This window comes from Orcinus orca, chromosome 17, assembly GCF_937001465.1.
Source record: "Orcinus orca chromosome 17, mOrcOrc1.1, whole genome shotgun sequence".
NCBI classification, from domain to species: domain Eukaryota; kingdom Metazoa; phylum Chordata; class Mammalia; order Artiodactyla; family Delphinidae; genus Orcinus; species Orcinus orca.
The window spans coordinates 68894762-68918517 of record NC_064575.1 but is presented as its reverse complement, the minus strand read 5'-3'; the positions used below and the strand labels follow the sequence as shown (position 1 = coordinate 68918517).

At 40.2% G+C, this 23756-nt stretch overlaps 1 protein-coding gene across 3 annotated transcripts in view; it reads right to left on the bottom strand.

The window, feature by feature from the left end:
* The window catches only part of COL14A1 (collagen type XIV alpha 1 chain), a 272810-nt gene extending 249644 nt beyond the window's left edge, over positions 1-23166 (bottom strand). The window contains exons 1-3 of one of the 3 annotated variants that reach the window (XM_049700664.1): positions 21870-23166; positions 21630-21797; positions 4059-4163 (exon numbers count right to left, since the gene is read on the bottom strand). The gene's annotated coding sequence lies outside the window, so the exon portion shown is untranslated. Of the gene's footprint in view, positions 1-4058; positions 4204-21629; positions 21798-21869 lie in introns of those variants that run through there. The other 2 variants (XM_049700665.1, XM_033419891.2) reach the window with 2 other exon arrangements.
* Positions 23167-23756: the final 590 nt, after the last annotated feature.

Below are 23756 nucleotides of genomic sequence, written 5' to 3'. Positions count from 1 at the left end.
TGCCTCTCCGAGCCTAACTCCTTGTGTATAAGAAGGGAGTAATTAATTATATCTCAGGGGATAGTCATGCAGATTAAATGACAAATGTGTTTATGGACCTAATCCATACTAAATAATAAATGGCAACTATATCACCCAAATTAGGACTTTATCTCCCTTCTGCCCAAGGCATACGGCTCTCCTCTCTTCAGTAGCCCCTTACGGATAACTCTTGCAATCTGTCTCAACAGAGGTGCTTTGACATTTTGGATAGGTCGGCATGACTGTCCCAGACATTGTAGAACATTTATTATTCCTGATTCCGTCACCAAATTCCGGTAGCACCCTCCCCATCTCCTAGCCATTGTGAAAACCAAAACTACCACCACACATTTCCTTATACACTCAGCAGCAAACCATTAACTCTCTGCAGTTCTACTCCAAACCCTCTGTAACAGCCAGCTACGATTTTTCCTCAGCCTATCCATTCCCCCTTCTTTTGGTTACAGAAGGTTCATACTGATAATATGAGCAATAACCTATAAGCAATAACCACGGCCCAGGCTCCTGGCTCCACGTGCCCACCCCCTCTTCCATGCTGACCCCCGGGACTCCTACTATTTGCCCTCATCTTGCAACAGCACAGCTGGTAACGAAAGGCTAACTCCCAACAAATCAGAGAAACTTCAGGATCCTGCCCCCTAGTCAAGGGCTGATGTACCTTCTCACTGATTGATGTCCCTGCCGTACTAGCCGTCAAATACTTTTTACTCAAACAGGTTATTCTCGCCTTAGAGTAACAAAGACCTGACTTATTTTGGGAAAGTGCCTCCACTCCACTGATGCAGCTGTGGCTGGGCTGTCAGTTCCGAGCGCTCTGTTCTCCTCTAGCCGAGTGTGGGCAGGAGCTCGCAACTAGGCCAACCACACACTCTCTCCCCCAAATGTGACTATAACGCAGTGGGACACAAGAGGAGGAACAAAGTGCTACATTTTTATCTCGATTCATCCTAGCAGTGAGGCCTGCAGTAACAATAAATAGCTCCTTAAATCTAGACATCCTGCAGAAACACACCAATACAGCTGTACCGGCTGTTAAAATATTGAAATACCTCCCTGCCAGTTGGTAAACAGCTGCCTCTCCACCACCCTGGATGTCCTCCCCAGCATCCCCTTCCTGGGATCACTACGCCAGCTTTCCCTCTGATACAGCAGCTCAAGAGGTAACCCCTGTGCTATGGTCTGAATGTTTGTGTCTCCCTAAAAGTCACATGTTGAAATCCTGACTCTCAAAAGTGATAGTTTTAGGAGGCGGGGCCTTGGCAGTTGCTTGCAACTCTTGAGGGTGGAACGCTTATCATGAATGGGATTAGCATTCTTGCCTAGAGAGATGCCTCGCCCTTTCTCACTACAATGGCAAGTCCGGGACCTGGAAGCGAGCCTGCCCTCCGCCATGCTGGCAACCTGAGCTTGGACTTGCAGCCTCCAGAACTGTGAGAAATATATTTCTGTCCTTTATAAGCTACCCAGACTGTGGAATTTTGTCACAGCATGGATTGAGACACCGTGTATGAGCTGAGTGCCGCTAGGTCTCTGTGTGGCTACTGGTATCCATTGCGATTCGCCTGCGCCATCTTGTTGTTTTATCGTTTGAATATCAGCCCTGCCCAGAGCTCCACAGTATCTGGCTCCTGGCCTTCCTGAAGCTTTTGTCTCAGTTCTTTGAGCTACCCTATTTTTGCCAAATCTGATTTCTTTTTCTGCTAACTGAAGAACTCCAAGTCCATCTTCATTTTACCAAACCTGAAGCTGCGATAAAAGACATGAGAGAGTTTGTCAAACTTACCTGGGGGATTAATGGCAAAGTCAACACTAGAATTCAAATGTTTTAACTCCCAGGCCAGAGCTTTCCCCACTAGAGTGCACTGACCCCTTTCCAAACAATACTAGAGATACAGCTTATGCTTGTATAGGATTTTCACTTTACAAAGAGCATTCAAGTACATCATCCCATTTTAAATATATCAGCTCTGCAAGGTAAGACGCATTCCAGAGGTTGAAATCATATTGTCTTAAAATGTCCTTCCTGGTGCTGGAATCCCCTCTTTGTCTCACAATCACCTTTCATGTTCTTGAACCAGTGATTAAGACATTCCTCATCTTCTCGGCTCCACGGTGTAGATCAAAGTCAGGACTTTAAAAGCAGCCAAGGGCTTCCCTACTGGCGCAGTGGTTGAGAGTCCGCCTGCCGATGCAGGGGACACGGGTTCGTGCCCCGGTCCGAGAAGATTCCCACATGCTGCGGAGCGGCTAGGCCCGTGAGCCATGGCCGCTGAGCCTGCGCGTCCGGAGCGTGTGCTCCGCAACGGGAGAGGCCACAACAGTGAGAGAGAGGCCCGCGTACCAAAAAAAACAAAACAAAACAAAACAAAAAAACAGCCAAGTTTCGCATGTGTGACTGCAACCTGTCAGTGTATGCATGTTGCATAATAGGTCCTGTTCATAACATAATAGGGCTGGAGCAGGCCTAAGAGATTTTATACATATATACATATATATATATAGTAACCCCTTCACTTTACAAATGAAGAAACTGAGATCCCATGCATTAAATCCCCAGAAAGAATCAGTGGCATATATTATGAGATTCAATAGCATGACAATAAGTCAAGACTCTTTCCAATAACAATAATACCACAGAAGAAGAAGAATCTTTACTGAGAGTCGTTTGGATACCAAACTTTTGTGAAAGCCCACATGGACACTTAATTTTTTTATACCATTTTACTAAAATAATTTATATATGTAATTTTAAAATTTAAATAATACTAAAAACTTGTTAAAAAAATATGACTTCTGCTCACCAGAAGTAATCACCTTTGACTCTTTTAGCAGTTTTTCTTTGACATTTTCAAATCTCCATATTTCTCAATATAATGTATGTACTGCTATGTGTTTAATAATCAATTTTAAACATCATTTCTATATTTCCTGTTATGGTAGAAGAGGATGTAGCTCTTTCAGGCTGCCATCCCTTTTCTCCTCTTTTATCTTCCCCATATGATGTTTACCTCCATATTCAGTGTTTCCATTCCTATGCTTTGCAAATATTCACATAAAAGCATCATAATGTATTATGATCATTTTTCCTTCTACTTTTAGGTTTTCTCTAAAGTTAATAATTGTCTTGCTTTTTCCTTTGCTTTATTTGACTTTTGCTTATTGCTAATCTTTCCAACTACTTCCAATAACGTCTCCGTGCAATGTCCAAAAGTCACTGATATCAGGTAAAAATATTTTTAAACATCCCTCTTCTCCAGGCAGGTTTTCCTTTAGACCTGCTGCTCAGTTGCCATCCTGGCCTTTGTTTTCTACCAAACTTGGAATTCCTTCTGTCTTTCTCCAAGATTGGCTTCCCTATTTCCTGGATATCATACCTTCCTCTTTCTTAGTATATTCCCTTGTTTGGGTTGATACTTTCTCCAGGAGTTTTCTCTGGTTAAAAGATGGTTCCACGGCAGCAGGCACGGTGCTGACAGCTCCAAACAGCTTGTCTCCTGAGTCTTGCTGCTTCCATCTGGGTGGCTGCCCTTTACAGCTGAATTATGAATTATCTACACCACAGTCATTATTCTGGGGGTTCTCTCCTCTACTGGTTACCTTGTTCTCAATTTTGCACATCTTCCTAGATTGAATTATACTCCCTCTTTTTTGTTGTTTTAATTTTTTCTTTCAGTTTTACTGAGATATAATTGACATACAGCACTGTATAAGTTTAAGGCATACAGCATAATGATTTGACTTACATATGTCATGAAGTGATTACCACAATAAGTTTAGTGAACATCCATCATCTCATATAGATAATGAGATGATGATAAATATTCCCTCATTCTGAGGAAGGACATCCTCTAGTGGTATCCTAAGACAAGGGCATGGGGGGCGGGAAATCAATACATTTTTGAGACCTTGTATGTCTTTATGCTCAAATTGCATTACTAGTTTGGCTGTGCATAGAATTCTAGCTTAGAAATTATTTTCCTTCAAAAATTTAAAGGTATTGCTCCCTAATTTCTTACCTCCAGTATTGTTTTGGTGATGAAGAAGCCATTCCTGATTTTTGGTGAAGTCCATCGCAGGCAGAATTGCCTTTCCCTCCTTTGAGCTCTTACAGTAATTATTGTCTACTTTTGCAAAAAAAAAAAAGAAAAAAGCACAGGTTACTTTGAGAAGGCTCTTTTATTGCTCTCAACTCTGGTTAATATTTTTTATTTTTCTTTAATTTTTTTTGCGGTATGTGGGCCTCTCACTGTTGTGGCCTCTCCCGTTGCGGAGCACAGGCTCCGGATGCACAGGCTCAGCGGCCATGGCTCACGGGACCAGCCGCTCCGCGGCATGTGGGATCTTCCCAGACCAGGGCACGAACCCGTGTCCCCTGCATCGGCAGGCGTACTCTCAACCACTGCGCCACCAGGGAAGCCCCTGGTTAATATTTGATACCTTTCTTTCCTACCTGCCCAGGGTAGAATGCAAGCTTCCTGGGAGGCAATATAATAGTGGTTAAGAGCATGGATTCTGGCACAGAGTTCTGGCACGATTACTAACCTTGGACAAGTTAATGAACCTCTTTTTTCCTGTTTCCTAATTTGTAAAATGGGAATGGTAAGGACACCTACCTCATGGGCATGCTGTGACTATTAAATGAATTAATTCATCCAATCTAATTAGCCCATTAAGCCCTTAGAAGAGTATCAGGCACCCAGTAGGGTCTCACTGTTAGCTGATGTTAACTGTGCCAGATACTACTTTGTACCCTCCACTCTTTCTATTCCATCCTTTGTATAACAAAGTCCTAACATATATGTGTGCATTTAAAATTTACTCATATAAAATGATATAGATAAAATATACCAGAAATTAACTATATAAGTATTTAAACAAAAGTGAGTCCTAAATGTTCAGAAAATAATGAGGAAAAGATATGATTTTCTGGCTAATTTGTAACATATTTATTTTTTTCTTGTCTCAATCAAAAGTGCACATCAATGAGCAGTGTTGGTGCACGATTCTGGTAGAACTTTAATAGCTTTAACATTTGCACGTCTAGAAGTACTCGGGTTAACACAGCTCTCCAAAGTCTATAATCTTATGCTGTATTGCTCTTCTGAATTATTTTTTCTGAGTAGCAGATTTGCCATTATTTGAAGGTGAAGGATCAACACCCTTACGAAGCCCATCAATGGGATTAATCAGCAGCCTAGTGCCTTGATTGTAGTAGGGATTTGACAAAGGCTTGTCAATTTAAATTTATTTCAACAAGAATCGGAAGGGGGTGGGACTTCCCTGGTGGCACAGTGGTTAAGACTCCATGCTCCCAATGCAGGGGCTCTGAGTTCGATCCCTGGTCAGGGAACTAGATCCCACATGCATGCCGCAACTAAGGAGTCTACCTGCCGCAACTAAGACCCCAGGCAACCAAATTAAAAAAAAAAAAGAATCACAAGCGGCGGGGGGGGGGGGGGGGGTCCCAACTGTCTGAGGAAGCCTTTCTGCTTTGGCTCTTCTTTGTAAAAATAAATTATAAGGCTTCTTCAGAGAAGCAGATGTGCCAATATCAACCCCCCGCATATGGCCTTACTCATAATAGGGGCTGGATAAATGTTTGCTACATTGAATTGAATACAATTCATCAGTTATGCCTCCTCAATTCTTCCCATGTGGCTATCATCAGTTTTAAGTCATCCCCCTAAATCCATATGTGTAGCACATGCTGGCTGTGTGATTAAGGTGACAGAATCCCTGGGGCCATCCATTTAGTCAGCAGTCCATATTCATTCAGTCAGCAAATACTTATTCAAGCAGGAACTACTTGGAACTTACTCATGGAGAGAGAGAGACAGAAAACATCATTGGCAAATGTTAGAAAGAAGAATAAGACGAGGAGGTGGAAGAGGACGAACTGCTGTTTTAGGTGGGGAGGTCAGGGATGAGTCCTCAGAGATGACATTTGAGCAGAGACTGAATGAGGGCAGAGAGCCAGTGGTGGAATTCACTGGAAGAAGGGCAGGGAGAACCACAAATGCAAAGTCTCTGAGGACGGAGGAACTGCAAGGAGGCCTGTGAGGCATAAGAGAAATGAGCAAGACAGGCACAGTGAGGGATGAGATCAGAGAGGTCTCTGGGTCCAGATATGGTGAAGCCTTCAGGCAAAGACTGGATTTTACTCTGCTTGAGAAGGGGAGCTCAAAACACAAGAGGGATCTAGTCAGATTTCACTTCCAGAAGAATCATTCAGACATCCAGTTCTGTCTTTCTCATTTGCTTCCCTCATCCGAAAATCTTGTTGTTGTTGTTGTTTTAATAGATCTTTACTGGAGTATAGTTGCTTCACAATACTGTGTGAAAATCTTGTTTTTGAGGGGGAGAAGAAGAATGTTTATGGGATAGCCACTTTGCTCTCAAAGCTTCCTAAAATAAACTATCACGCATGATCTTCACCACACAACTCTGGTTATAGAAAGAACACACAGTGTCATCCATTTAGAGAAACAAATGGAAGCATGAAGAAATCAAATAAGAAAAAGGTTTCTTGTAGTTCATGGCAGATTCCCAGGAAGCATCACCTCTTCAGGATGGGGTTTGACTTGCTGCATATTTAATTCGCTTGATCTCCTCAAACACCATGAAACACCTCCATTTAGAAAGCCAGAGGAGGGTCCAGGAACATAAAGGTTAGATATATTCCTTGCTTCGAGGAGGTATCTGCACAGGGACCCTGACTTAAACTGGGGAGACATCCTGACAAACCTTCAGCTTATTCCAAACCTCCTGTGCAGTGAACTTGCCAAGTCTGATCTATCAGCACTTGTGATAATGAAGTAATTTATGACAACCTGTGATGATAGAATTGATCACGATTTCAAAACCTTTTCTTACAACACAGGACAAAAATGCATTTTCATCAAAGAGATTTCAAATCAATGATCAAAATAAATTATCCATCTGATCTTTGAAAGAAGTAGATTTACTCCTGGTATACAATGTATATTCATTTGTAACACTGTAAGAGCTTTCAGTAATTTTATTTAGTACTTAAACTCAACCACATAGAGAGGAAGTAAAAATTCTGTTGGTGAGGCTCTGAAATTCTGTTAACTCGAAATAGTTTTCAGAAAGGAGTTCCCTTAAAAAATTTTTTTTATATAAATTTATTTATTTATTTTTGGCTGCGTTGGGTCTTTGTGGCTGGGCGTGGGGGCTACTCTTTGTTGCTGTGTGTGGGCTTCTCATTGCGTTGGCTTCTCTTGTTGCAGAGCATGGGCTCTAGGCGCACGGGCTTCAGTAGTTGTAGCACGCAGGCTCAGTAGTTGTGGCTCATGGGCTCTAGAGCGCAGGCTCAGTACTTGTGGCGCACGGACTTAGTTGCTCCACAGCATGTGGGATCTTCCCCGACAAGGGCTTGAACCCGCGTCCCCTGCATTGGCAGGCGGATTCTTAACCACTGCGCCACCAGGGAAGCCTCCCTTTAAATTTTATGAATATATTTTATACATTTGAACTTCACAATTAAAATGACTGTTGGTCATCCCCAGGTCTGCGGGGCTATCTGAAAGAAAACAGTTGACTTGGCTGACCTTCCACAGTTTCCCCTTTTTTCCTAATTTTATGATGCATGCAAGTGGAATTTTCCTGGAGTTTCAAGTGTATTCTTTTTGTTTTCCCAAACTTTGTCATGTATGACAGCCGCTGCTTTTATGTACAGTTGGTCTTGTTGGAATGGCACTTTCTTGCACGCTTGCCCAGAAAAGGGTCTGTTACAGTGTCCCTGGAGCTCATGGTCTACTGATTTCCATACTAAATTTCTCTCTATACACTTTTCTAGTCAATTCTAGAAAGAGCCATTAACAAGACAGATTCTAAAAGAGTTGAAAGCTGTAAGATTCTTCATCTGGAGTTAGTTAAATGAGGTAGTAGGGGAAAAAAATGGTAAATCATTCCAGCCAGGAAACATTCATACAAAATGATAGACTCATCCGCTGGAAAGCGTTTGGGGAATTAGCTCCTCTATTTTATGCTTCCAGGGGAGACATTATCTAAGTCATTTCACCTCCTCAAACTCCATCAAACTTTTGGAAGATTCCACTGAAGGAGAACTACCCTTGTCTGCTCCCTTTCTACCAACAGCCTCATTTGGGGGAAAATCTTTCATTCCTAGAGACCAAATAGCTCTACAGAAGATAGAAGCCTATACCCTAGTGATTTTGCCCATAGGACAAAAAAAACGTGTGTGTGTGTGTGTGTGTGTGTGTGTGTGTGTGTGTGTGTGTGTAGAGAAAGAGAGAGGGAGAGAGAAAGAGAGAGGCTTTAAATCAAAGCTGATAAATTATTAAAGATATTCAAAGGGCTTTGAAAAACTTAACACCATTCCTACTTAGTTTTGAAATATTTCCATTCAGATTTATATAATTTTAAAAATAGTTTTTAAAAATACTTTTATCTAAATAATTCATGTTCATTATGAAAAATTACAAAAGGAAAAATAAAAGAAAAAAGAATCACCCAATATTCAACCTCCTAGAAACAGCCACTGTTAATAGCCACTAGGTTTAAAACTATTTCCTCTGTATATAGGGATCTCTGTGAATATTTTATGACGAGCTCATACCTTTTACAATTTGTAACTTTTTCTTCTTACTGACCATCACATCACCATCTTTCCATGTGTATAAATAGTTATCTATATCATAATTTTAGTTAATTTTAAATGTACTGAATGTTTTAAAAATCACCTTAAACCTCCAAGGCCGATAGAGGTGAGACAGCCTACATATTCTTAACTATACAACATATTTATATAAAAGCTCTTAAAATACATTGTTAAACCAGTAAGAAATTTTTTTTAATCCTTAGAAAGCAAAAATTAATCAAAGGCAGGAACCCAGAGGTAAGTAAGCACACAAGCATGCTTTGTCCTCGAGCATCTGCCAACCCCTGGAGTCTGGTCTATTTTGGCAGCCTTTCAAGCTCAAGGGTAGAGCCCTCAAAGAGAGAACTCCTCTAGGAGACCCTCACATAAAGCTGGGAACCTAAATGGCTATATCATCAATGAAAAGGAGATCCAGAAATAAACCCACTCTCAGAAGCAGAGAGTAAAGAGTTGCTTGGCTTTTTTTTTTTTTTTTTTTTAATCTTGGAACTGGGTGAATGAGTGGGGAGAGATATTGCCTGAGAAATTGTAGCTCTAAGACAGCCCTCATCCAGGTTTATGGCCTGAATTCACACTATCCGTGTGAATTAAAAAGCCCCAAGGTTAACTGTGGAAAACAGTATGGAAGTTCCTCAGAAAACTAAAAATAGAATTACCATATGACCCAGCAATCCCACTCCTGGGCATATATCCAGACAAAACTATAATTCAAAAAGATACATGCAGCCCTATGTTCATAGCAGCACTATTCACAATAGCCAAGACATGGAAACAACCTAAAGGTCCATCAACAGATGAATGGATAAAGAAGATGTGGTACATATATACAATGGAATACTACTCAGCCATAAAATAGAATGAAATAATGCCATTTGCAGCAACATGGATGCAACTAGAGATTATCATACTAAGTGAAGTAAATCAGAAAGACAAACGCCATATGATATCACTTATATGTGGAATCTAAAATATGACACAAATGAACCTGTCTGTGAAACAGAAACAGAATCATGAACATAGAGAACAGACTGGTAGTTGCCAAGGGGAAGGAGGGTGGGGGAGGGATGGAGTGGGAGGTTGGGATTAGCAGCTGTAAGCTTTTAGATATAGAATGGATAAACAAGATCCTACTGTATAGCACAGAGAACTATATCCAATATCATATGATAAAACATAATGAAAAAAAAAACATAATGGAAAAGAATATTAAAAAATGTATATATTCAGTCATATATATTGTTACATATAACTGAATCACTTTGCTGTACAGCAGAGATTAACACAACATTGTAAATCAGCTACACTTCAATAAAAAAATATTAAAACTGAAAAAAAAGCCTCAAGGCTAAGAATTGTTTTGAATTTGTCATATGTTGATATTGTCCTTAAACATCTAGCAGAAGTAAATGGGGTCCTTTCTGGAGGAACTCACTCTAAATGGAGGCCTCAAATAATTTCACAGATAGAGTTCCAAGGAGTATGAATACATGGTCGAAAAAAATCACAAAACACATAGGGAATAATAGACCATGAGCAACAGCCAGCAGAAATAAAACAAAGATGATAGAACTAGATCTGCAAAGACTTGAGATAGTGAAACTAATAAGCTAAGTTATTTTTAAATGCTTAAAAAGCAAAAGATGTAATTAAGAATAAGTACTAAAGCACATACAATTTTAAAGATAGCAAGGTATAAAATTAACATACAAAATTAATATCCTTCATATACACAAAGTAATGGGAGAGTGAATCCCATTTACAATAGCAAAAAAAACAAGATAAAATACTTAGAAATAAGCTTAACATGAAATTTGGAAAATCTACATGAGGAAATGCTAAAACACTCCTGGAAGACGTATGAGCTTAAATGGACAGGCATCCCTTGTTCTTGAATAAAATGACTCAACATCATAAAGCTGTCAGTTTTTCATAAGTTAATTTAATAAATGTTTCATAAAGCCTCTGTAAAAATACCAAAAAGCTTTTATCTTAAAATGAGATAAGTTAATATTAAAAATCACATGAAAAATAAACATGCAAGAATACCCAGGGAAACACCAAAAAAGAAGCACCATTGAGGGACAAGGAGAGGCAGAAATCTCTATCAGACCATCAAATATATCAGAAAGCCATTTTAAGTGCAAGGATGTGGGAATAATTCATGAATAGACACATGAATCAGAGAAATAGACTAGAAAGTACAAATATATATGGAAATGCAATGAGTGATAAAGTTGACATCTCCGATCACTGGACCAAAATTGGACCAAAATAACTGGAAAACCATTTAGAAAGAGATCAAATTGTATCCCCAACTCACACTGTACAAAACAACAATAACAACAACAAATAGATAAGAACTCTAACTATAAAAATGAAGCCATGAAAATACTAGAAGAAAACAGGTGGGTTCCTTTGAAACCTGTAAAGACTGACTTTCTAAATACATCTAAAAATTTACAACAAAAGAAAAGATTCATGAATTCAGCTAGATACAAATAAAAATATTTTTAAAGAAGCTTTGCATGGCACAAAACTCTATAAGCAAAGTCAAAAGGGAAATTACAAAGTGGAAGAAAATACTTAATGGCACATATTGCCGATAAGAACTAATATCACTAACGTGTAAAGCACTCGTAACACCAAGGTGAAATTGATCAAACCCCATTAGCTAAATGGGCAAAAAACATGAAGCAGAAAGTAGCCCCCTAAAAAGATATAAATGTTCCTTATACTTATGAAAAGCTCTTCAGCATCACTCATAATTAAATTCAAATTAAAAGGAGAAATACCATTTCTTATCTGAGCGGCGAAAATTAATAATTATGATATATTCTGTTAGCAAAGCTATAGGGTAACTAGTATTCTTATACATTGCTGACCAATGTATAAGAATACTAGTGTGTGCAAAATGGTACACTCTATCCAGACATCGTGTTACAAAGACTGTTTCATTCTTACAACTATGTTTATCTCCTAATGGTTCTGCTTCTCTGCACCCTAATACAGAAGGCTCCACTAAGGAAGTAACATTTGAACTAAACCTTAGAGTCTAATGAGTTGGATTTCTCATGTGAAATTTGATAAGTTTGAAAATGTAAACCAATTGCCTCTCCTATCTCGTAACTTTTTTTTTTCCTGCAATGTTGCCTTACAGAGATACCTCTAAGAAGATAAGCTCCCCTGTAACCCTACTGCCATTGGTCACGTTTTATCCATAAAAAGCTAACTGCCCTGTGCTTTCTGGTTATACTTGTACGTCTCAACAGTTGTACCAATTAATGTCAGTTCACAATATTTATATCTAAGATGTATCAAAGTTGTTTCTTGAGCTCATTTTAATTGTATAACATACAGATTAAAAATTTTGCATTTTGGGGGACAAGAGGAGGACTCTAGACCAGCTATCTATCTTAGGTTCTCCAGTTGGGGCTCTAACAAAAACCAGATTAACGAGAAAAAAACAAACAGAAGTTTACTAACATGTGCATTGTGCATACACATGGGAATACCCAGTGATGAGTAACTCAAAGGGATGGTTAGAACTTGGTCTTACAGAGCATCTTACCAAAAGAACAATACATTTTTAGAGAAGTGATAAAACAAAGAAAAAAGACTTTGAGCTTCTAGGGGTGGCAAACTGTGGGAAGAGAAATATATGAGGCCACTAACTTACGGTAGGTAAATGGTAAGTTTAGCAAGGCTTGTTAGGCAGATTCCTATGGTGCCACCTCGTAAGCTCACAAGGGACTAGAGTTGTCTCTGGTGATTAACTTCTGCCCTTTATGGAAAAGAGGAGCGGGGAGGGACACCTTTATAAATTTATATTGTGCTCTTAAGCAAATAAGGGAAAGGCGGAGAGTTTTTCTTGTACCTGCTTCTTCTCATTTGCCTTCAGTTCAAAAGAATCTTTTATACTAAAGTGGCATATTTGGGAAGGCATATTCTGCTACCCTTCGGGGAAATGACCAGACATTGTCTTTCACCAAATAATTCCTCAGCAAAAGGGGATATTATAGACTACAACAGAACAACAACAGCAGTGCTGTGAATCTCAACAGGTTGCATATAAAAGTTAGAGGGGAGAGGACGGCTAGGAATGTATATGAAAACTAGTTCTGAGACAGAGGACCTTCAAAATGTGTGTACTCTTTGACTCAGGAAATACAGTAATTACACTTGTAGAAATTATCCTAAGGAATTATCATGGCTGTATGTGACGTTTAAATGACAATCGTAACAGCAGAACAAACGACTTGTATTTTACATGCATGAAAAAAAAGTCTGGAAGAATATATACCAAGGTGTAAACCACAGCTTTCCATAAGTGGTGAGATAATGTAAATTTTCTTCTTTTGCTTCTCTCTTTTGTTAATGTTCTCTATAATTATTATGCCTTTCTTTTATAATTTTTACAGAGGTTATTTTTTTTTTTTAATTTGTGGGTGGGTCTTTTCTAGTGTGAAAGCATTTAAAAATGTTCTCTGCTCCAAGAGTAGAAGTTAAAATTCCAGGGAAGAGGAATCTAGTTGTAAACACAAGGGTTGTGGAAACATTAAGAAGTTGAGTCTCCTTCCCATCCTCAGACTATCTGGTTTGATATTAAGCTAGGTCTTTTCCAGCCCCCACTTCTGTCATGAAATGATTCCTACTGTGTCATGTAGATGGCTGTTAAAGGCCAAGTGAATCTATGCTTGGGCAGTGAGCCTGGAAAAATAGAGGGTACTGCCAAAAGGGAGTTCAGATTCCTCCCCAGTTTAATTGTTTTCCATTTCACCATGACTAGATGATCTCCTGGTCTTCTCCTGCCCAAGAATGTCCCTAAAAACTTGGATGCTTTGTCTGGTCTCAGGAATGAATCATCTGGGAAGAAATGATTCTGAGAATAAACATTTTCTGTACCAAAGATATGTCAGAATCTGAGTCAAGTACTAGCCCAAGTCCCTCAACAACCTTAAGATTCTCCCAGGTGTGGAGAGAGTGAGAAAGATGCCATGATGGATGATATGTAAGAACCAGGTGCAAAGGTCTGTGGGGTCCAGCCCATCATGGGTAGAAGTAAGTTTGGAACACAGCCTCTAAGAAGTGCATTTCAGTGATGTTTTGTAAGCATTAAGAGACATGGTCTTACTCATGAAAAGAAAATTCAGGAGACTCTAAATGTTTTCTACAATACTCTCCATTGAAGAGCAGCAGGAAAGCAAGCAGATTGGACTTAAATTCTTACTAAAATTATAGTTGGGTAAATAATTTGAACCTACATGTCTTTGACTCCAGAAACATTTTGTTCTGTTTTTTAAACTATGTGATACTGTCACCAAATATATCAGTGTTTTAAAAACCTTTTTCACCGCAATGGAAAAAAATTACATCACACACACATACACTCTAACACACATTTACAAAGAAAAGCTTCACAAAACAATACACACTTTTACTATGTGTAAATAGATCATTTCTATTCTATCCTATTCTTTTTTATAAGATTTTTCTTTTCTTTTCTTTTCTTTTGGCACTGGTTTCAACCCACTCAATATATTTCACAACCCAATGATGGATCAAAACCTACCTACATCACTTACACAAGCTGCTTCAAGCAATTTTTTCCCAAAATTAGCTCTTAAATTTTCATGGGTTTATTTTCTACACCATTACCACAAAAAGAGAGTTTGTTTTATGTTTAAACACATTTTTAATAAGCTCCTCATTCAGACAAAACCTTCTCAACCTTTTCAATTAAGTATTCTGTCTTTAATTGCTTGGGTAGAATCTTTTTTGCATGAATAATACAGGCATTGCATGTCCAAGTCATTAATATTGTGGTGCTATGGGAAGCAAGTTCTCTAGGTAATTCTATATAAAGTTGGTTAGAATAACAGCATGCTCCTAAAACAAAGCATCCTACTTACTGTGCGATCTTTAAAGAAGTTACCTAACTTCTCTGGGTGATGGTTACCTCATCTGCAAGATAATGCCATTTTATTGGACTATTGGGAAGTTTGTATTCAATAATCCAGTGAAAGGGCTTGACTCAGGGCCAGACACAACATAGGTTCATTTTGAGACATGAGCTAGTATTATTTTAAATAAATCCCTTGTGTTAGACAAGGTTCTCTAGGAAAGAGAGCCTGAAGCAAGCATTAAGATCCTAATACTGTTTTGGAGTGAAAACCCTCCTTCCTGCTCTACATTTGCCATTCTCTCTCACACACACCTGTATGTTCTTCCCACTATCCTATTTAACCTGGCCATACACAACTGGACAATTTCTGGCTACAATAATGACGTCTAAGCCATCCCAAGCTCATCACATCCTGGCACACATCAAAGAAATTGATAAAGGTAAGCGGTGGTGTAGCTAGCTGCACCACCATCAGTGCCACCATTAATCCAGCCTTGAAGTGACAGTAAAGATGTCTCTTGAATTTCTAAGCTCATGAGAGAGACAAGTTTTACAAAAATTCCAGGAGGTGAGTGGAGTCAGCCTGACCTGACACAGCTACTCCTTGAGAGAAGCAATTAGACCTGGGGACAAGGCCACATGTCCTTGGTGACAGTGCGTTACTATATTGGAACAAAGTAGGTCTTGAAGACCTAGTGAAATGGTGGAAATCTAGGGTCCAATCTATAAGAAGCTGTTAAACATCATGAAACTTCAGGTGTGATTGTATTTGTGTGTCTGAAAGAGAAGCTTCCAGTCAGAACTGTCACAGATTGGAGTGGATGAAGGAGAAATAACTGCTAAATATAATTCGGGATCCTGGATAGGATCCTGGAACACAAAAAGGACAACAGTTGAAAAACTGATGATATTGGAATAAGGTCTACATTTTAGTTAATAGCATAGTAACGATTTTAATTTCCTGGTTTTGATAATCATACTACAGTTAGGTAAGGTGTTAACATAAAAATAAGGTTATTTTGAGTCAGCTCTACCATTGAGAACCAACTAGAAAAGCTGGAATTAATTACTGAGGTGTAATTTGTATGCAGCAAAATGCACAAACTTAAGTATAGAGCTCAATGTATTTTTTTCTTTGATTTTAAAAAAATAAAAGTATAGTTGATTTACAATGTGGTGTTAGTTTCAGGTATACAGCAAAATGATTCAGTTATATATATTCTTTTTCAGATTCTTTTCCATTATAGGTTATTATAAGATACTGAATATAGTTCCCTGTGGTATATAGTAGGTCCTTGTTGTTTATCTTTTTATATATAGTAGTGTATATCTGTTAATCCCAAACTCCTAATTTATCCCTCCCCTCTCCTTTCCCCTTTGGTAACCATAGATTTGTTTTCTATGTTTGTGAGTCTTTTTCTGTTTTGTAAATACATTCATTTTTATCATTTTTTTTAGATTCCACATATAAGTTGTATCATATGGTATTTGTCTTTCTCTGACTTACTTCACTTAGCATGAAAATCTCTAGGTCCATCCATGTTGCTGCAAATGGCAATATTTCATTCTTTTTTACGGCCGAGTAATATTCGTGTGTGTGTGTGTGTGTGTGTGTGTGTGTGTGTGTGTGTGTGTATCTCACATCTTCTTTATCCATTCATCTGTTGATGGACATTTAGGTTGCTTCCAAGTCTTGGCAATTGTTAATAATGCTGCTATGTACATTGGTGTACATGTATCTTTTTGAATTAGAGTTTTCATTTTTTCTGGCTATATGCCCAAGAGTGGGATTGCTGGATCATATGGCAACTCTATTTTTAGTTTTTTAAGGAACCTCCATACTATTCTCCATAGTGGCTGCACCAATTTACATTCCCACCCACAATGTAGAAGTTTTTCCTTTTCACCACAACCTCTCCAGGATTTGTTATTTGTAGGCTTTTTGATGTTGGCCATTCTGACTGGTGTGAGATGATACCTCATTGTAGTTTTGATTTCCATTTCTCTAATAATTAGCAATGCTGAGCATTTTTTCACATGCCTGTTGGCTACATGTATGCCTTCTTTGGAGAAATGTCTATTTAGGTCTTCTGCCCATTTTTTGATTAGGTTGCTTTTTTTTTTTTTGGTATTGAGCTGCATGAGCTGTTTGTATATTTTGGAAATTAAGCCCTTGTTTGTCACATCATTTGCAAATATTTTCTCCTAGTCCATAGGTTGTCTTTTCATTTTGTTTATGGTTTCCTTTGCTGTGCAAAAACTTCTAAGTTTGATTAGGTCCCATTTGTTTATTTTTGCTTTTATTTCTTTTGCCTTGGGAGACTGATCTAAGAAAGAATTACTTCGATTTATGTCAGCAAATGTTTTGCCTATGTTCTTTTCTAGGAGTTTTATGGTGTCATGTCTTATACTTAAGTCTTTAAGCCGTTTTGAGTTTATTTTTGTGTATGATGTCTCAATGTATTCTTACATATGTAATATATAAAATGTGACATCACCCTACACATCTAACCCAGATCAAGATATAGACTGCTTCCCTCACCCTCACCTCATGAACCTATGGTATTAGAAGTCAAGACAGTGGTTACCTTTGGAAAGAAAGGACAGAGTAGTGATTAGGAGGGGCACCTAAGGAGGCTTCTGGGGCTCTGGTAATGTTCCATTTCCTGACTCCGGTTTTGGTTATAGGTGTTGGTTCATTTTTTGATAATTTACTGAGCTGTACACTTATGGTTTGTGCACTTTGTGTATGTATATTCTAATTCTATTAGAACATTTATTTTAAAAATATAATTTGTACTGAATCTGACTGAGGGAACTGCACAGTGGAAGTCATTTTAAAGTCCTTAAGTGATCCTAGGCTGGAATTTGTTTGGACAATGTTTTCCACAATTTCCCAAAAACAAATTTTCCACAATTTCCCAAGTGACAGCTGAGTTATAACACAATTCTTCATCTGAGTATCTTCAGCATTCCAAATAAGAAAGGATGACCAATTTAATGGAGTGGGATTGGCATTTACAAGGGAACTTTTTTTTTTTTAACTTTAGAATTTTTTAATTTATTTTTATTCATTTACCTTTGGCTACGTCGGGTCCTCGCGGCTGCCTGCGGGCTTTCTCTAGTTGGGGCGAGCGGGCTCTACTCTTCATTGCGGTGTGCGGGCTTCTCATTGCGGTGGCTTCTCTTTTTGCAGAGCACGGGCTGTAAGTGCACTGGCTTCAGTAGTTGTGGCACGCAGGCTCAGTAGTCGTGGCTGATGGTCTCTAGAGTACAGGCTCAGTAGTTGTGGTGCACAGGCTTAGTTGCTCCACAGCATGTGGGATCTTCCCGGACCAGGGCTCGAACCCGTGTTCCCTGCATTGGCAGGCAGATTCTTAATCACTGAGCCACCAGAGAAGTCCCAAGTGAACTTCTTTTATTTTTTAAACCAAGTATCAGGAATATTTGATTCAGTGGGAGTTGAGCATAACAGATCAATTTTTAAATGAAGAATTTTAATCAATTTAAAATGAAGAATGTATTTAAATTTTGTAAAACTAGATGAACCCCGAGAAAACACAAGGGGGCAGCATTCCATAACATTATAAATGAAGAATGCTGAAGGTTTTTTGTTTTGTTTTGTTTTTTAGTAACAATATAAATATTGAGAATGGTCCTTAAAGAGAGCGTCTTATCAAAGGAGGAAACGAAAGGTCAAAGAGATTATTACGGGAGTCGCTTTAAATTCCCTTATATCACAGAGGTCAAGAGTGGCAAAACAAGGACCACAGCTTATGTTTCCCAACTGCAGATTGAGTGGTTTTTCCACTCTGTATCATCTCAAATGGTCTCCTGGATGAAAGAGCACTTGCTGTGTGCTGGAAATGGTTAACTTCTCACCAAAAGACCCTCGCATAAGATCTCCATTTACTGTGGACACGGATTAGGGTGTAGGTGCCTGACACCTGTTACTGAAGATGAGTAGTTTAATCTGAGTGAAACATGAATCAATTTGCAGAGCAGAAATATGCTTCCAATTTAATATGTGCTGATCTTCAATATAAAGGAGGCCTTGAGGGAATGGTTAGATGGTGATAGTTTTAAAAATGTGGTTTGGAAATGTTAGTGCTGTGCATTGTAATTTCGCCCTTGAATTATGTTTTATTGCACTCTCTGGCCTCTGAGAAGGAGCCATTATTAAGCCTCAGGTGATAGAGTGTATTTGCCCTCTTTAGAAAGACAATAAAATCAGGCTTTATGGGGAGAGATAATGAGGGTTTGCAGTAGCTTTTAGCTGTGGAGTCTTTTTACTACATCAAGGTTAAGCCTAGTGGACTAATTCAAAGGGTTCTTCCTAGTATAGAAAAGCCACCCTTTCTGCCCATGACAGCTGGGACACAAGACTTCCTGCTCCTTGGGAATTCCCTGGTTGTCCTGTGGTTAGGACTCTGTGCTTTCACTGCCAATGGCCCCGGGCTCTCGGGAAACTAAGATCCCAAAAGCCACATGGGTGTGGGAGGGCCAAAAAAAAAAAAAAAAGACTTCTTGCTCCATGTTTCAAGGTGGCTGCAATGTCAGGGAAATAAGAAAAGCTCACCTCTTGTAACTGATGGGATTATGGGAAGAAGAAAGTGAGAATGGACCAAATGAGGAAACTAAAGTCCAAAGAGGTTATTCAGTGAGTCACTTTAAGTTCCCTTAAATCACAGAGGTCAGAGAAGAAGGATGGAGAATGCAGTGCTCAGAGTGTGTCCTGACTTCCCCTCTCCAGGAGAAAGCCTAAAACCTGGAGAAGAAAGCCAATAGGAAGAGAGATTTCTACCTTCCTTCTCAGTTAAGACTCTGAAAAGTGACAGCCACTTCTGGCAACCTGGTGGTCGGTGCAGTTAGTAGAGGGAGGCCTTGACTTTGAGGTTCTCCAGGCAGCTCTCAGTCCCAGGGCCCAGGAGTCCCTGAAGCTCCAAGAGACCTTGGAAGGCAGCAGAACCGGCAAACCTACCCAACGCCCTGTGGCAGAGGATGAGGCTGCCACGGGGCAGAGCCTGACGGTGGATGGGCAATGGATAGGCAGGCCCAGAGGGCTCAGGTGGGAGATGTGGCAGAAACTCAGGTGATCTGTTGGGCCAGACAGAGCCAAAGTGAGACTAAGACAGCCAAGGAGGAACCCAGACCCTATCCAGGCCGAGAGAAAGCAGTTTACAAACTGCAACAGCTACAGCCTGTTAACGGCTGAAGATATTGAAATGTTATCCCACCTGGGTCAAACTCTTTTATTCCATCACAAGCAAGACAGCTTCACTCCCTCCCTTTCCTAAGGCTGCGTATCAGCCTCGCTCTTCTTTGCTATGATTCATTAACAATCCCTTTATGTCCTTATTTCTCTAGGGACCTGATACCGAGTCCCATGGTACTGAAGCAGAAAACATCTTAACCGGCGTTGAACTAAAAAAAAAATCTTTCTTTGTTAATTCCCAGCAGGTGCACCCCGAACATTTTCCCAAGCATTCCCAAGCTTCTGCACCCCACAACATTTTCACTCCTCAAGGGGGCATGCATTCCGTATCTGGCGTGCTACCTGGGAAGTCAAAAGGAAGCCAAGGGGTATCCCCAGTTTTGGAAGTCTTAGCCCTGGGGAACAGCCATCCAGTCCTAGCTCACTCACCTGGGATGCATCAGGCTTTCACGCTCATAGGATTTTCATCTACCTGTCCACGCACAACCTGGACATTCTCTCACACGCTCCAATTGGCAGTAAGTATGCAGTTAGGCCCTTACTCCGAGACCCTTGCCACTGCTCTGAGGAACTTCAACAGAGATAACGATGCTCCAAGAAGATATAGGGGTCAAGGGGCTGCAAGGAACACGCCTCATGAAACTCTCTTTCTACCAGGCAGTGGGAGTAAAGATGGCTGCAGGTCTAGGGCTCTGCAGTATCTCCCTCCACTGGCCTACGAAAGAATTCAAGAGAATTCGTGGAGTCCATGGAAGGACAAGAGGTTTACTGTTAGTTAATTAGTTAGAATTATGGATGGTAACTTGGCCACACCCCCAGGTTCAAATTCCATCTCTGCCACTTACTGTGTGACTTTGGAAAAGTCGCATAACCTCTCTGTCCTCGGCGGCATTCTTATTTGTAAAATGAAATTAATAACAATACCTACGTTGGAGGGTTGTTGCCAGCATTAAATGAGACAATGAGGTATTCCATGCAAAGTATATAGCGTGTGACTCATAGAAGGATAAATGTTACTTATTATTATTGGCTTGATGGCTTTCGTTTGCTTAAAGAGATAAAGTTTAAATAACTCTGGAAATCAACACATTTCCATAACCAGATAGTACTGATGGATGCAAAATCATCTTTATGTTTACTGGTATAGATTCTAAACTCTAACATAGTAAATAACCACACCTGGATGTAATTAATACGATCCATTCTACCCTTGTCTCCAGAAAGAATTATCACCATGTTCTTGGGTAAATCATCTGAGTAAGGCTGTCCTTATGAGCAAGGCTGAAGTGGCAAAGTGAAAAGAACATTGAATGGCAAATTTGCAACCTTTAGAATAGGCAGAGGCACCGCTCCACCAGCTTCTGACCCTTTCAATCAGGATTTATTAACGTGTGGGTCGAGGGGAGCGTGGGGCCTGCAGAGGTGTTTTGTTGGGGCAGTGATTTTGTTCTATGTTATTTTAAAACAACTAAAGATGTGAGCTGAATGCTTTAGGAGGAGCATGCCTTCTACACTAGTGGTAGCCTCACCGTTCACTCTTGTCTTAGGCTGTGCCTCTCCACACGTGTCCATCAACCACCTGTCAGTCGGGCATTTGAGGTTCTCTTGAATTAAAAAAAAAAGGTCTATGGGCTTCCCTGGTGGCGCAGTGGTTGAGAGTCCGCCTACCGATGCAGGGGACACGGGTTCGTGCCCCAGTCCGGGAAGATCCCACATGCCGCGGAGCCTGCGCGTCCGGAGCCTGTGCTCCGCAACGGGAGAGGCCACAGCGGTGAGAGGCCCGCGTACCGCAAAAAAAAAAAAAAAGTCTATGGACCAGGACCTACCTTAATTTCTGTTATGGGGCTTCTCATTGCAGAAAGACCCTGCTGCATCTTCTCTCGCAAACACAGAATCCACACCCAACCGAAATCCGCCAAGTCCGAGACCCGCCCTTCCCTCTCGCTCTCTTCACAGTTCACGTCCAACTCTCCACCCAGTTTGTGGGCTGGATTCTGCAGAAGGGAGGGGCCTCTGTTAATCCTGTCAATGCGTCTCACCTTTTTAATAGGAGACAAATTACTTACCTCTTTTCACGTGTTTTAAATGATGTGACTCTTGGCTTGGTCTTGTCCTAAATAAACAGCAAAACATCAGGCAGATCCAAGCATTCAGATATCTTCTGACTCACTGGGAAGCTGTGAGCACAAAGACAACCCCAGGCTATAGGCTGGGTGGGAGAAGCTTCCAGATTTGAGGACTCCTTTTCTTTCTTTTTTTTTTTTTTTTTTGTGTTACGCGGGCTTCTCACTGTTGTGAGAGCCATATATGGAGTTTGAGCCATATAATTATAGAATGTTAATTGTAGAATGTAAATAATTCTCATTCTAGGGTGTGGGTTCAGTCTGTTTCCTACAAACTCAGTTGTTGTTTCATAATGTCCGAGGTACTGGAGGTTTCCTAACCATAACATCCATGATCCAAGGGGTGGCTTTTCTTTGTTTGCTAAATACTGCAGCACTCTGGATACCTGCTCAGTTCAGTCACTGCGGGTCTGCCCCTCTTCAGCCAGATCAATAATCTGTTCCTGCTGTATCAGTGGGTGATTAGAGTGATTAGAGTTTGCTTCCTGTGATGAGAGCCTGACTAATTGTGTTAAAATAAAGCAACGTTCTGATTGGTTTTGTTTTCTCTTTAAGCAGAAACATGGACACTATGACATTTCCTGTGTAAAACCAGTAAAATAACCTCTGATTGGCTAAAACTAGGATTTACTCTTAACTGTTTCACTTCCAACTGGATATAAGCCAGTCTTTTTTTTTTCTTCTATTTTTCTTTTTTTTGGCTGCATCGGGTCTTAGTTGCAGCACGTGGGTTCTTCTTTGAGGCATGTGGGATCTTTCGTTGCAGCACGGGCTCTTCGTTGTGGTGCGCAGGCTTCTCTCTAGTTGTGGCGCGCGGGCTCCAGGGCATGTGGGCTCTGCAGTTTGCGGCATGCAGGCTCTCAAGGACCTACTGTATAGCACAGGGAACTCTGCTCAATATTCTGTAATAACCTAAATGGGAAAAGAATTTGAAAAAGAATAGAAAAATGAAAAAGAAAAAGGAAAAGAATAGATATATGTGTATGTATAACTGAATCACTTTGCTGTACACCTGAAACTAATACAACATTGTTAATCAACTATAGTCCAATATAAAATAAAAATTAAAAAATAAAATAAAAGGAAAAAAAATAAAAAACTGGTGACCTTTGAGATGGAGGCTGCGCCATCAGCCTGAGTCCTGGAAGGACAAGGTGGAGCTGTGTCCCCAACCACCTTGTGAGCCAGACAAAACGCTGGCTGCTTTGAGATTTGGAGATTGTGTATGACTGCAGCAAAACCCGGTGGGTCTGGCAGCTTCCGTATGCTCTGTAGAACTTATATTTCAATTGTGTGTGTGTGTGTGTGTGTGTGTGTGTGTGTGTGCTGAGTCATGATGCAAAATGAATCTCTTACTATACATTATAATCAAGAAGTTTGCTAGCCAATGATACAGATTGCAGTTTTACCTTATATCATCTCTCGGTAAAAAGATTAGCACTGGGGCTTCCCTGGTGGCGCAGTGGTTGAGAGTCCGCCTGCCAATGCGGTGAATACGGGTTCGTGCCCCGGTCCAGGAAGATCCCACAAGCCGCGGAGCGGCTGGGCCCGTGAGCCATGGCCGCTAAGCCTGCGCGTCCGGAGCCTGCGCTCCGCAACGGGAGAGGCCCGCGAACCGCAAAAAAAAAAAAAAAAAAAAAAAAGAGTAGCAGTGGAAGGACCCTGAAAAATCATCTAGTTCCATGCTCTCATTTTAGAGATGAGAATTCAGAGGCCGAAAGAAGTCAAGTCATTCTCTGAGGTCACGAGGTGAGCAAAGGACTAGGACTCAAACACATGTTAGACTTCAAGCTGGTGCTTTACCACGAAACCCTGCTTTGGGGCTGATCT